General features: G+C 40.6%; 1 long non-coding RNA gene across 1 annotated transcript in view; it reads left to right on the plus strand.

Annotated features, from left to right (window-relative positions):
* The first annotated feature begins 10,361 nt into the window (after positions 1-10,361).
* Positions 10,362-14,182, plus strand: part of LOC145534854 (uncharacterized) — a 222,285-nt gene continuing 218,464 nt past the window's right edge. Inside the window, exon 1 of the long non-coding RNA XR_014075023.1 lies at positions 10,362-10,441. This is a non-coding gene — a long non-coding RNA (uncharacterized LOC145534854). The remainder of the gene's footprint in view (positions 10,442-14,182) is intronic.

A 14,182-nucleotide genomic window follows, 5' to 3' on the forward strand; every position in this document is an offset into this window, starting at 1 on the left:
ATGGTTTGGTGAATAGAAAAGTGAGGGCTTCATTTCGGTTCCCATGTGCAACTTGCAACCTATACAAAGATACGCGGCAGCACTCTCCATATACAACCTGCTGTAGTAACACTTAGAGAAAATGCTCCACGTTCATGCCACTCGCTTTGTCCTCTGTGCTCAGCCACTTCCCTTCCTCTGTTCAAGATGTATTTCTTATTTATAGCCAGAAAATCAGTTAGTCGATGCCCAAAGCTGAGCTCTCTCCAAATACTCCCTCCCCAGGGCCCACAGAAGCATCCATGTAGAAAAGTCCCAGCTGATGTGTGAGGCGCCCAGTAATCCCATTATAAAGAACATTTATCCTTTGTTGATGTACTCAGTCAGCTAATTCCTGCCACTGCACTCTGGGACTTAGGTATAATTTTGTGGTGTTCGTTATGTTTTGAAAACTTAACACATTTTTTTTTTTCTCAATTTGAGTAGATAGCTCACAGTTAGAAACGCACAGTTTAATCACAGTATGCCAGAAACAGGAATAATTGATTTCTTTTTTTTTTCCTTTCTCACTTGGAAACGAAATAAAAAGAAGAGTAAATTTAGTTATGGATAGTATTTCATTTCTTTGGGAGGACAAAAGCCATCAAATGTCAAAATTTTTAAGAAGACGTTCGAGCTTTCTTACTTGCATGTATATTTTTAGTAATTTCTCCAGGGATTTCAAAGAAGAAATTTTCTATTTCAGTCTATCTGGAGGACAGGGATCTGGATACAACTCCACCAGGGAATTTAGCAAAGAATCTGTCAGTGCACCAAGGAGGCAGGAGGGAGCCCTTGAGTTCCCTGGCTCTAGATAAGAAGGTCACTTTCCGAGGCCCTCTACTGTCTTTGTGTCATCATTTGCAAGAATAAAGAAGGTGTTCCAAAAACAGTCAGCTATAGAGCTTGGATAACATCCCTTCCCTCTAGACCTAAGCCAGCATTTGCTTTGAGAGTATGACTGCACTGATATATCTCCCATCCCTGTTGACATCAGTCACTATGGGAGCTGAGACCCCCACATCATCCTTCATTCCTCCAGTTCTTTTTTTTTTTTAACTAATTAATTAATAGTTTATTTTTGGCTGCGATGGGTTTTTGTTCCTGCACGTGGTCTTTTCTCTGGTTGTGGTGAGCAGGGGCGACTCCGACACTCTGGTTGTGGTGTGAGGGTTTCTCGTTGTGGTGGCTTCTCTCGTTGTGGAGCACAGACTCTAGGATGCGAAAGCTTCAGTAATTGCAGCATGTGGGCTTCAGTAGCTGTGGCTCATGGACTCTAGAGCACAGGCTCAGCAGTTGTGGCACACAACTTAGTTGTTCCGTGGCATGTGGGGCTTTCCGGGACCAGGGACTGAACCCATGTCTCCTGCATTGGCAGGTGGATTCCTAACCACTAAGTCACCAGGGAAGCCCTGTTCCTCCAATTCTAATCCCTTTTCCCATACCTGCTGCACACCTATCCTTACCCGTTGCATACCTATCCTCTTTACCATCAATTACCATATTGTACTTGTTTGTCTTTTTGTGCCCATTAGAATATAAGCTAGAAGTTTGATCTGTTTTGCTCAGAGCCATAGCCCAGTGTTCTGCATCAGTTAGGCACATTGTGAGCACTCTTTAAATATTTGTTGAGTACATGAATAAAAATAAAGCAAAAAAAAAAAAAATTGAGGAAAAGAGCATTTGAACTTGACACAGACTTGGATGTTGTCTATGAAAGACTAAGTATGGACTCCAGCATTGTGGGCCTGAGTCAGCAGTTGGTATCAGCAGGGACACAGTAAAGATAACAGGCAAAAAGACTTAAGTCTCTTCATGGAGAAATTAATTTCATATAATGAGTGTCTATCTTATTGATTTTCTGTAGGCAGGATATTTTTGAAAGTGATAAAAAATCTTCAAAGTTCTTGATGAGCAGTTGTTATCTACATGATGGTTTTTCCAGCATGAAGGTAGAATGTATCAGTTTGCTTAGGTCAACATTTGCCTTCATGGAAGCTGAAGTAGTTTAAACAAATTACAGAAGGAGTTTTGCTCCCAGCAGGAAGTTGGTGCTTATCAAATGTCTGTAGGGTAAGCAGAGATATTCAGGCCTAGGCAAAATTTGAAGTAGGCAAAGTCTAGTCTCTCTCTCAGCTTTGTGGAGCCGCTTGCCTTCTGCTCTGTCTGTCCTGCTGTGTTCGCTACATCCTGAAAGGGTCGTTCAGAGACAATCTAACTTTTCCCTTTCCTCTTCTCCCTCTGAAATATAATTACATGGCTTTTGCACTCCATTTCTACAGAACCATGCTTTCTCTGTGGAAGAAAGTAATACAGGCTTCATCAGACCAAAGAATCCTATGACCCGATAGGTTGTAGTTCCCAATAACTTTACAATACGTAAAACAAGTTAAAATAATAAAGATTTTTAAAGGCCCCTAAGAAACGATGCCAGTATCAGAAATTTCCAGCAGTCTGGTAAGACACTGATGTAGGTATCTGAGAGTGACTCGACTCTCATTTAAGAATTTAAAGCCTCCCTGAAAAAGCCAAAGGGCTATGTAGATTCAGAGACCATCCTAAGAAGGGGTGACATAATCCTTTCATTTCCACTAAGAGATGTGAGCAGGACAGCAAGGCATCCTTGTATGCACTGTAACACAGTATGATTTTCATGTATTCTATCTGAATATGAGCAATTACTAGTTTGTTTGTTTTTTTTAATAAATTTATTTATTTTAGTTGGAGGCTAATTACTTTACAATATTGTAATAGTTTTTGCCATACATTGACATGAATCAGCCATGAGTTTACATGTGTTCCCCTTCCTGGACCCCTCACCCACCTCCCTCCCCATCCCATCCCTCTGGGTCATCCCATTGCCCCGGCCCTGAGCCTTTGTCTCATGCATCGAACATGGAATGGTGTTCTGTTTCACATATGATAATATACATGTTTCAATGCTATTCTCCCAGAACGTCCCACCCTCACCTTCTCCCTCAGAGTCCATAAAATTGTTCTATGCATCTGTGTCTCTTATTCTGTCTGGCATATAGGGTTATCGTTACCATCTTTCAAATTCCATATATATGCATTAGTATACTGTATTGTTGTTTTTCTTTCTGGCTTACTTCACTCTGTATAATGGGCTCCAGTTTCATCCATCTCAGTAGAACCGATTCAAATGTATTTTTTTCAATGGCTGAGTAATATTCCATTGTGTATATGTACCACAGCTTCCTTATCCATTCAACTGCTGATGGACATCTAGGTTGCTTCCATGTCCTGGCTATTGTAAACAGTGCTGCGATGAACATTGGGGTACACGCGTCTCTTTCAATTCTGGTTTCCTCGGTGTATATGCCCAGCAGTGGGATTGCTGGGTCATATGGCAGTTCTATTGCCAGTTTTTTAAGGAATCTCCACACTGTTCTCCATAGTGGCTGTACTAGTTTGCATTTAATGTCAGAGCTCCTCACAGTTCAATGCGTTGGGAATAAACCACACACGCGATGGACTTCTTATGATGAATGTTTTGTGATTTTTCTGTTGCTGAAAGAATCAGGGCATGGAAGACACCTGGAGATAGACCGCCACGTGGGAATGTCAGTTTAGATCTCATTTTCTATAGTGTTTGTGATGTGGAGTTGCCAGACTGAATATCAACGTTCAGAGAAGTTCTGTGGATTCACGATCTGCCCATGCAGCATGAAGGAACCATGGTACCAAAATTACATATTAGAACACTTTGATTATACTCTCTTCTGTGCAGAAGATGGGTGAAGAAGTGAAAATATATTTTATTTCTTGTGACTGCAGAATAAATCAGTAAAAGCTTTCTTTTTGATCAGAACTGGTTTTACTAATGTATTATTTTATAACGTTTCTGAATGCCTATCATATTTTAAATACAAAGAATATCTCAGATGTCAACATTTCCTAGGTAACAATTATGGCTCATAAATGGAAAGTGCTAAGGAGATGACGATGGGTCGAGTGGAGATAGGATGGAGACAAAAGGAGAGAATAAACCCTTTCGAGTAACTTTTAAGTGTTAGGTACATTCATATGTATTCTGTAAATCTTCACAGTACGATTGTATGAGGCAGGTATAGTTAGAAACTAAGGTTTTGATCAGAACCTATATTTCCTACATGACAATCAGGAGGCAATGTGTAGCCCTTCAGCTTCCCACCTCCCTGACTTTCCTCTGTGTGTATGTTAGTCACTCAGTCTTGTTTGACTCTTTGCAGACCCATGGATGGTAGCCCATCAGGCTCCTCTGTCCATGGGATTCTCCAGGCAAGAATACTGGAGTGGGTTGCCATTTCCTTCTCCAGGGGATCTTCCTGACCAGGGATCAAACCTCAGTCTCCTGCATTGCAGGCAGATTCTTTACCATCTGAGCCACAGTCCATCACGTGATGGTTTGTGAGATCACAGTTCAACTTCAGGGAACTTAGAATTTCCTCTGTTCAAAGATAAATATGTATTGAAAAAAGTGATGATTGCTTGAAAAATGACCTCTATCTTTCAGTTGTTCTAAAAACATTTTCAACACAAATCTCTCTACCAAGAAACTCTGAGGAGAGCTATATAAGTTAAGACTTGAGTGTCCTAAGTTCCCCAAACCCTTATTATTTTCACTAAAAACCTGTCACACTGGAGGAGAGGTGGCAAGTTACAGCTGGAAGCCCCTATTTATTATATGTCTTTTACTTAAAAAGCGGTTGCAGTCCAGAAAACAATGGGAATGTCAGTGACATGGGTGATCACAGGTACTCCTGTAGTACAGAATTCATTATTTTGTAGTTACAAATAGGGAATACAGAAGGCCTGTGACAGACATTTAATATGGTTTTAGATCATATTTCCAGGATTTTGTTTAAATTAGTGGTCAAGGAATATTCAAGATGAAAATCACCATCTTGTTGACTGATCACCTTTTGTTATACCTGGTGACGTTGTAACAAAAAGCAAACGATACCAACATCCTTATTAAATTTAGGCCGATTATTTGTTACTTGAATTTGTTTTTAACTTTGGGTTTAAATTGGCGATCCTTGGGAGTTCTGACATGAAGTCAAGTTCAGAGGAAGAGTGGCAAGGTGACAGGTGGGAAGAGGTGTCAAGGGCTAAAGTAAAATCTAGATGAAGGTGCCTACAGAAAGGAGACCAGGCTGTATGAAGCTGGGACACCTCCCAGGAGAGGTGATGTCTGAACAAGTAAAGAGGAATTACCAAGAAGAATGGCATGAACAGCTGGAGCAATGAATACATCCTGGATACATAAAAGGAAATGATAAGGCCAATCTTACTTCCAAGAGTAGAAGAAAATATTGTAGAAAAGGGAGGGTGCGTTTCACCATGCTTGACACATAATAGGTGCTCAGTAAATATTTGGTGATTGAATAAATGGGTAGATTAGATTATGGAGGGATTTAAGAGTCAAATAAAATGATGTGTACTTCTTACTCACTGTATATTTCTGAGAGACTAGCCTATATTTGACACTCAACAAACATCTCTTTAAGTGTTGAATGACTAATTTGACTTGCACATTGTATGCACAGATTAAATCATTGATAATATTACTCAAATGATGATCATCGTTAGTTGAACATCTTTATTTTCCAGGTGGAAACATTCAATGACCAGTTTCTATTTTCAATTTCTATTTTGGTCTGATGGAATAAGTATGAAGACACCATTTTGTTTAAAGACATTCTGTAATGGTCCAAGGAGAAATTTTGTAGAAACAGCATTATATGACCAGCTAGAGAATTAGAGCACCCATGGTAAAATCCTCTTGTGAAACATGAGAACAACGAAGCTGTTTAAGAATTCAATTAAGATTCCCTACTATGGACCAGGCATTCTTCCAACTAAATAAAGCATAAAGAAGCTTCTGCCCTTATAGGATTATATTCCAACTGGGGGAGTGGAAAATAAGCAAAATGTATAGTCATTTAGAAGATGGTAAATGGTAAGGAGAAGAAAATAGCAGGAAAGGGAAGCAAGAAGTGTTGGGGGAGTTGTGAGAAGTCCTAGTTTCAAGGATGATGGCCAAGCAAGGTGTTGCTGAAAAGGGGAACATTTAAGGTCTGAAAAATTGGGAGATTGAGATTGACGTATATACACTACTGATGCTAGGCATAAAACAGACAACTGATGGGAACCTACTGTATAGCTCAGTGAACTAAATGTTCTGTGGTGACCTAAATGGGAAGGAAGTCCAAAAGGGAGGGGATGTATGGATATTATGATGGATTCATTTTGCTGTGCATAAGTTAATACAACACTGTAAAGCAACCACATATTTGTGCATGCTCAGTCACTCAATCGTGTCTGACTCTTTGAGACCCCATGGACTGTAGCCTGCCAGCTTCCTCTGACTATGGGATTTTCCAAGCAAGAATACTGGAGTGGGTTGCCAGTTCCTCCTACCAGAGGATCTTCCCAACCCAGGAATCGAACCCTTGTCTCCTGCATTGGCAGGCGGATTCCTTACCACTGTGCTACCTGGGAAGCCCTAATGCAAATATACCGCAATATAAAAAAAAGAGGGATGGGATGGGGAGGGAGGTGGGTGGGGGGTCCAGGAAGGGGAACACATGTAAACCCATGGCTGATTCATGTCAATGTATGGCAAAAACTATTACAATATTGTAAAGTAATTAGCCCCCAACTAAAATAAATAAATTTATTTAAAAAAATAAAAATAAAAAAATAAAAAATAACTTCAAAAAAGAAGATCTGAAAGAGTACTTCCCACTCCCTGCCCCCTACTAAGGATATATTGTACAATGCAGAGAATATAGCCAATATTTGTAATAAATGTACATGGAAAGTAACATTTCAAAATTGTATAAAAATTTTTAAAAACTAATTCTATTGCAAAAAACAACAACAACAACAAAAAAACAAACCTGAAATTGATATAGCGAGCAGTGAGGATGTGGCTACCTGGGCCAGGCACACTTCATTCAGAGGAAACTGCCTATTTAAAGGCCCTGAGGCAGCACTGTGCCTGTGGCTTTCTAGAAGCACCAGAGAGGCCAGGGTAGGTGGAATGAATGAGAAAAAAGTGGTAGAAGATACTCTCAGAGAAGCTAACCTAGAACTTGTAGGTTATAGGAGAGACTTTACCTTGAATGATATGGAGAAGCCAGTGGGGGTTTTAAACAGTGCTACTGTCCTGATTTGGTCATGCTCCTGGCAGTCACATTATCTCTCCATGAAGCTGTCCATGATTTTATTAATTCCAATTTATTGATCCATCCTGGCTTCTCGGGGCTTCCCAAGTGGCAATAGTGGTAAAGAACCCGCCTGCTAATGCAGGAGATGAAAGAGATGTGGGTTTGATCCCTGGCTCGGGAAGATCCCCTGGAGAAGGAAATGGCAACCCAGTCCAGTATTCTTGCCTGGGAAATCCCATGGACAGAGGAGCCTGGTGGGCTACCGTCCACAGGGTCGTAAAAGAGTTGGAAATATCTTAGCGACTAAACAACAACAATCTATCCACCTCTCTCTCTCTCTATCAGTTATTGATAGGGCCTCTAACTCTTCAGGCTACTAATGACAGAGTAAGCACCCCTCTTCTGCAGGAATAGCCATTGGATAAAATGATTCAATCTGTTTAGATAATTTGGCATCACAGGACTCTGCCAAGGGACTGGCTTTTCCGATTGACTTGAAAGTAAATGTCTTCCCCTCCCTCACCACTGCATTTATTTTCCATAAATGGTCTGGCTTTGCCTCAGCATTCTTGCAACAGTGGGAGCCCATTATCCTGTGAGAATGTTCTCTCCCCTTTCACATTATCTCTTAATTATTGCCCTCTTTTCAATAGACAATGCCTTTAGGAATTTTCATGTAATTTTTTCCCACTGGTTCCTCTTATGACTTGTACTGCCATGGGAGAGGATTTGAGTATTAACCCCAGAAAGTCCAGAATAATGAATCTTGTAGACAGTTGGCGCAGTTTCCAAGGAATCCTTTGAGACGGAGCTGAGATGCTGTGAGCAACCTACAAGGCAAAGGCTTGGGAACTAAAAAATTTGCATTGAAGCCTTGGAGGGAAAGAGGGAAAAACAATGGAAATCTCAAGGCTGGTGGAGAAAGGGGACGGGGGATTTAACTTTTCCCACATGCCAGTCTCTCAAGACCATCCTTCTTATTTATTTATTTGGAAGAAAAGTTTTTATCCCTCTCACTAACAAAAATAGCCTTCGCTATGTAAATCCTATGTCTACTGTTTAGTTGAGCCTGTAGCCAGCCAGATGAAAACAATGACTGCAAAAAAACTGAGAACTCCCCTGATGCATCTTAATGGCTGTTTGTTAACTTCAAAGCTGACCATTTAAATGCTAACACCACAAAGCAAGTAATCCAAAACATAAGCACCAAGTTTGAAACATTAGCATTTAATTATCTACCATTTTTTGTTGTTGGTTTACAATGAAGGGTACATTCATCATATGCGCATATATATACATACACATTTTTTAAAAAGCACTTTAGGACACAAGTTTCTGTTTAGACACAAATGCTTTGTATTATTATGAACCCACCAGACCCTAGGTTAAGGTTACTATTTTCTGCAGAGCAGAGGCACATACAGAATCTATTAAGAAGAGATTTCCACCCTTTACCCCCCATGCATCTGGCTGTTAGCTCAAGGGATCTACAGAGTTCTGGTTGAATTTGTTATCAACATTTATTAACTACACTTGTGATATCATTAAACAAGGAACATTAGACTCTAAGTGCAAATATTTCTGGCAGTGAAAGAGTGGGCTGAAAATCCCCCCCATGAATTCTTTGAAAAGACAGGAAAAAAAAACAACCCAGAAATTCCTGGTGGTTTTCAACATAATATAAAGGTCACTGACAATAGCATACCTGTAGATGCTGATGTGTGACATTTAAACTGAATACAGGGAAAGCATGATAAGCATTAAAAAGAACTACTTGCTTTTAAGATAATGTTGTTTACCAAGTCATTTCTCTTTGGGAAAAAAAATCTATTGTTTCATTTTATGTTGCTTGAGAAATATACATATTGAGTGCCTTTGAGAATGTGAATAAAGAATAGAATGTCTATTACTGATATTTAATCCACTGATTCATAAATAATATTTTGAAAGAGTGGCCTGGGCTGTCCAAAGTGTCACCTGGGGAAATGTTCTCTGGGAGATGTTTTCAGTTGTTATGTTTAGGTTAAAAAAAAAAAAAAAAAGTTGAGGTTTATATTAGAATAGTTGGAAAAAACCAAGTCATTTACAAAATTTTTACCCACATAAAGGACACAATGGGCTGGACTGATTTGATTTCTTTCTGTGAAATCAAATTGTTTAAGTGAATTTATGATTAATCCTGTATTAGCATTATGTTGTTAGAGTTTAATCTGAATATGGGTGAGAGGTTAGTAAGGGTGGGCTGGGTAGGAAGAACTCCCAATTGAACCCTCACCTCCATTAGGGCTCATGAGGAACTGCGGAGACCAGGTAGGTGAGTAGAATCTATGGGATGAGTGAAAGAAAAAGCAATAGGAAGAGTAGGATCTAGACTCCCGGGGTCACCAATCTGAATGACGGTCTGCTTTGTAGTTTTGGTGTGGAACTTTTGACCAAAACCGCCAGCCCTGGCCAGGCATGAAAATAACTCCTTGCATAAGTATCTCACAAGAGGAGGTCCTGATAAAGGTACAGGGAACTAACAAGCTGCCACCAAAACCAACTGGAAAAAACCTGGGAGGGGCTAAAAGAGGTAGGAGATGCCAGCCCATGTGATGCCTGACTTCTCAGAAAGCCTGGAACTAGACTCCATCCTGACTGAGAGATGCACTGAAGGGCTCTGAGTGGAGCCAAATACAGGCATGAGCAAGATGACTGACTGGAGACAAACTAGAAACTAATCCCAAGACTTCAAGCCTGGAGGCAGGGCTGTCTTCCTGAGTTCTCTTACTCCAGGATCTCCCCTCAAGCACCCTTTTGAAAGAAGGTCTTTTGCTTTGTCTGTGTCTCTTTGGATAATTCACTTCCGAGTGTTAGATAAGAGCCCACTCTTGGGTGCTCCTCCAGCAAGTCCAGAGGTGGAATCAGGCGCAGGTTCTTCGCCCTTTGAAGCAGTGATTTTCAGTGGCTGCTGTGCATTGTATCGTCATCACCTGATCCAGCCCTCACATGAAACCATCTCATGGGCTAGACCCCTGGCTCATTTAGGGCTTCAGGATCCCCAGGTGTTTCCAATGTGTAGCTGGGTTTGAGACTCGCGAGACCAGTGGGCTAGCTCGCGCGATAGTGGGCTTACTCGCGAGACTCATAGGCTTTATAAGGTGACGGACCCACAAAGGCAAGCTTGACTGCCCTTCCGGTTCTCCAAGACCTGGTGTGAGAGGAGGTGAGACTGCGTCTGCTACCATCTTCTGTCTGCAGGGGACGTAAGTACTGACCACACGGGAGTGCAGACAGTGAAGTAGTTTGGGGCAGCCAGCTTCACCTGCCTAGAACAGGAGTGTTTCCACGGGTTGGTCTCCCACACAGCAGGGTTGGGAGCCAGGCCTCAGATCATCCATTATCCATTTCACTCTTAATCTAAGTGGCTAGAGGTACTGGGCAATGTCTCAGCACAAGTAATACCCATCCTTCTGAATTACAGAACAAAAAGCCATTCATACTTTTTACATTTCTAATGTGGCATCATGACCTAAATTGATACATTATAATACGTTTGAATTTTCTTTCTTTCTTTTTTTTTTTTTTTTGCCTCTGGGTTTCAGCTAGTTTAGACCACAGGCTAGTGAGTGGAAGAAAAATTCCATGATGAAATATAATTTCTTTAGAAGACCCAGCCAGCATTCCAAATGTCACAGTCAGTTAAATGGGGTGTGGGGAGGGAAAATTAACACAGTGTAATGTAGTATGAGTATTGACAGTTCAGTGTGTTTTCACTTGAACCTTGTATACAACATTGTAAGACTTCACCCATTTTACAGATTAGATCTTTGAGTTTAGAAATTTAACTAGGTGGGTCCGTTGGGAAAGTTTAAAGGCTATCAGACAATATTAAAACAACTGATTTGTGGATTAACTGGGAAAAGGTCATTGCTAGTTAACCACTGGGTTTCTCTCTTGCTTTCAGTATTATTCAACCCAAAGTTGCAAGCCATTTAATATTTTGGAAAACAGACTAGAGTTAGCTGGAATGATGGTCCAAGACCAGGAAGATGAAATTTAGCCGTGGTCAAACATATTCACGTACTTGTACATTAAAGAAATTAACCATTATAAAGATAGGGCTAAGAGAAACCTGAAAATGGCAATTCATATTAAAAAATTCTGGTATTGCTTGAGTCCTTCATTCAACAGGGATTATCAGAGCAAATAATGGCATTTTAGGCCATTTTGAGAGGTAATGCATTTTAAAACTTGTAGAGGCACACAAAACACTTTTTGCACAGTGACTAGCCCAATATAAATGCTAAGTTAGTATCAGCTGTTGTAACTGAGTCTGCTCTTAATTAGGGAAAGCCCCTGCATTGAATAAGACTCACATCTCGATTCCACGTGCCAAACATTACCTACATGCTTTACAGAGATAATCTCTTATCCTAACTATAACCTGGGCTTCCCTGGTGGCACAGTGGTAAAGAATCTGCCTGCAATCCACGAGACACAGGTTCAGTCCCTGGGTCAGGAAGATCCCCTGGAGAAGGAAGTGACAACCCACTCCATTATTCTTGCCTGGGAAATCCCATGGACAGAGGAACCTGGCAGACTGTGTTCTGTGGGATTGCAAAAGAGTTAGACATGGCTTAGTGACTAAACAGCTACTATAACCTAGTGATGAGGGACTAATATAATTCCCATTTTAGAGAGGAGGAAAGAGAGCTGCAGAGATGTTAACAACATTGTAACAAGTCATTCAGATGGCAAGCTGTGGAGTTGGGTTTCAAACCTGGGTATTAAGACTTCAGGAGTTTGGTCATCCCTAAAGTTGGGTCATTTTGGATGTTCAGATTCCAGAATTTATATGCTGTGAACAAATACATGACTTCCGTCTGGTTTCTGTGTTTACTTATACTACTATAAATTAGCATGATAATGAAAACATGTGAATATTTTAATTTAGTGAGTGGGGGCCCTAATGGACTAAAAGACTTAGCTTCCAGACATTCATAAAGGTAAGTTTTATCCAATAGTACTTGACCTGGTATTTTCACATTATTTTCTGTGTTTCAGGACAAAGAAATCTTTCCTTCCCTGTTCAGAAATAATATACACACACTCGCATACGTATGACCTTTTTGATTGCTTCTCCTGTTGGATATATGGTCAGTGTGCTCTTCTCATGTCTATGAGAGTTTCAGGAAGATTGTTTTTAATTTTAGCTTCAAATGAAATGACGTGCTTGGGAACCCTCAGTCCTTTCCATCTCACCCAATCCTTCCCCTGTCAAAGTCTGCTATTGTCGTCTACATCCAGGTAATGTTCTAGGCATGGCGTTGACAGCATTGAACAGAAGGCAGCCATCCCTGCCCTTGAACTCAAATTCTGTTTCTGCCTTCTCCGTCTTTAGACTTTCACTCATCTCTAACCACAGTTGGTGATTTAAAAAAAAACAAACCCAACAAACTTTGTTCTTGGTCTACAATTTTTCTAGTAGTGGAGACACACGTGTGTAGTATAACTTCACCTATTCTGTTCCTTAGAGACATTGTGGGCAATTCTGGTTTAAGACTGTCTCTAAATTTGGTCTCCTTTGGAAGTATTCCATCTTTGGGGGATTTAAACTCAGTCAAGTTTGGATTCTCCCCTTCATCCTTCTGCTGGATACTTGAAGCTTCCCAAATAGCTACACGCTTCCAATGTGCTTTGGGAGGAACTGAAACTAAGACCCAGGTGTGAGAAGAGTGAATTATCAGGGGCGAGAAATTCTAGACTGAAACTCATCATAGAGTCAGGCCAAATGGAATTAAAATCTTCATATTGTACACTTTTGTTGAGCTTCGTCATTTTGTGGCCAAAACCTTTCTAATAGTGTCTTTTCTGTAGCATGTGGGTGTACAAAAATCGATGGTAATTTTAGGGGGAAGATGTAGTGAAATCCACTGTGTGACTTCATACTCGGAATTATTACAGTGGAATTGCATGCCACAAACTCCTCAGCAGACATGAGTCACTGGTATAACAAAACATCTGCTGATGAAATTTAAATTTTTTCTAAATCTAATAACATAAGATAGTAGGAACTTTAATGTTTTACTGTGTAATGAAATCTATTTGTAATTCTTTTTCAAGCCCTTATGCAAACCTTCGATGTGACCTAAGTGTGATTTGAGAGCAGCCTTTTTATAGTTGATATCACTGATGCTGTAAGAGAAAAAGCCTGGAGCAGCAGCAGGTTGAATTATTAGTGTAGTGGGGATAAAGGGTCATATAATTTGAAATACATAACTCTTCTGGAATTTTTGTTTGAGTTTTTTCCCTCTTACGCAGCCCTTTAACTTTAAGACTTGGCTGTGGGGTGACAGTAGGCAAAGGCTGCTCAGCTGTGCTGGGAATCTTCTGAGAGACACAGGTTGGACTCCTCCCATTAAGAGGGGAAGAAGCTGGCCCACCACTCCAACCCCTTGTTGGTTGAGTGTAGCCTAGGAAGCACAAACTGTGGCCTGCCCAGCTTGCACCCTTGACCTCCAGGGATGAGGGAAGCTCTCGTTATGTTTGGGAGCTGTTTGTAGATGACCCCTGAGTAGTAGGTTGAGTGCATGTGGGCAGGGCACCAATGAGCCAATTATGAGTGCTCTACATACAAATAGGGCTTGTTAAGTTCAAAAAAGTTAGCCCAGGTACCCAACAACACAATTGACTACATAGTACTGAAATAGGTTTGTAATACTTCTCATAAAAATAATACATGAAAAACAAAACATTTTAAATCTTGCAGTACCTTGGAAAGTTCAGTAGTACATACAACAGCTGGCATACAGGGGCTGGTACCAAGTGAACAGGCAGGAAGTTACTGACCAGAGGAGGGAGGGGGGGGAGATGGTGGAGCTGAAGGATTGTCAGCAATAGGAGATGGAGACAAGCTGCAGTGTCACTCATGCCTGATGTTGATGGAATGTGCATTTCCATCTTTGAAAGTTTGCAACTTGAAGGTTTTTATGTAGGGGACTTGC

The sequence above is a fragment of the Giraffa tippelskirchi genome, chromosome 14, assembly GCF_054371585.1.
Source record: "Giraffa tippelskirchi isolate mGirTip1 chromosome 14, T2T-mGirTip1v1.2.pri, whole genome shotgun sequence".
NCBI classification, from domain to species: Eukaryota; Metazoa; Chordata; class Mammalia; order Artiodactyla; family Giraffidae; genus Giraffa; species Giraffa tippelskirchi.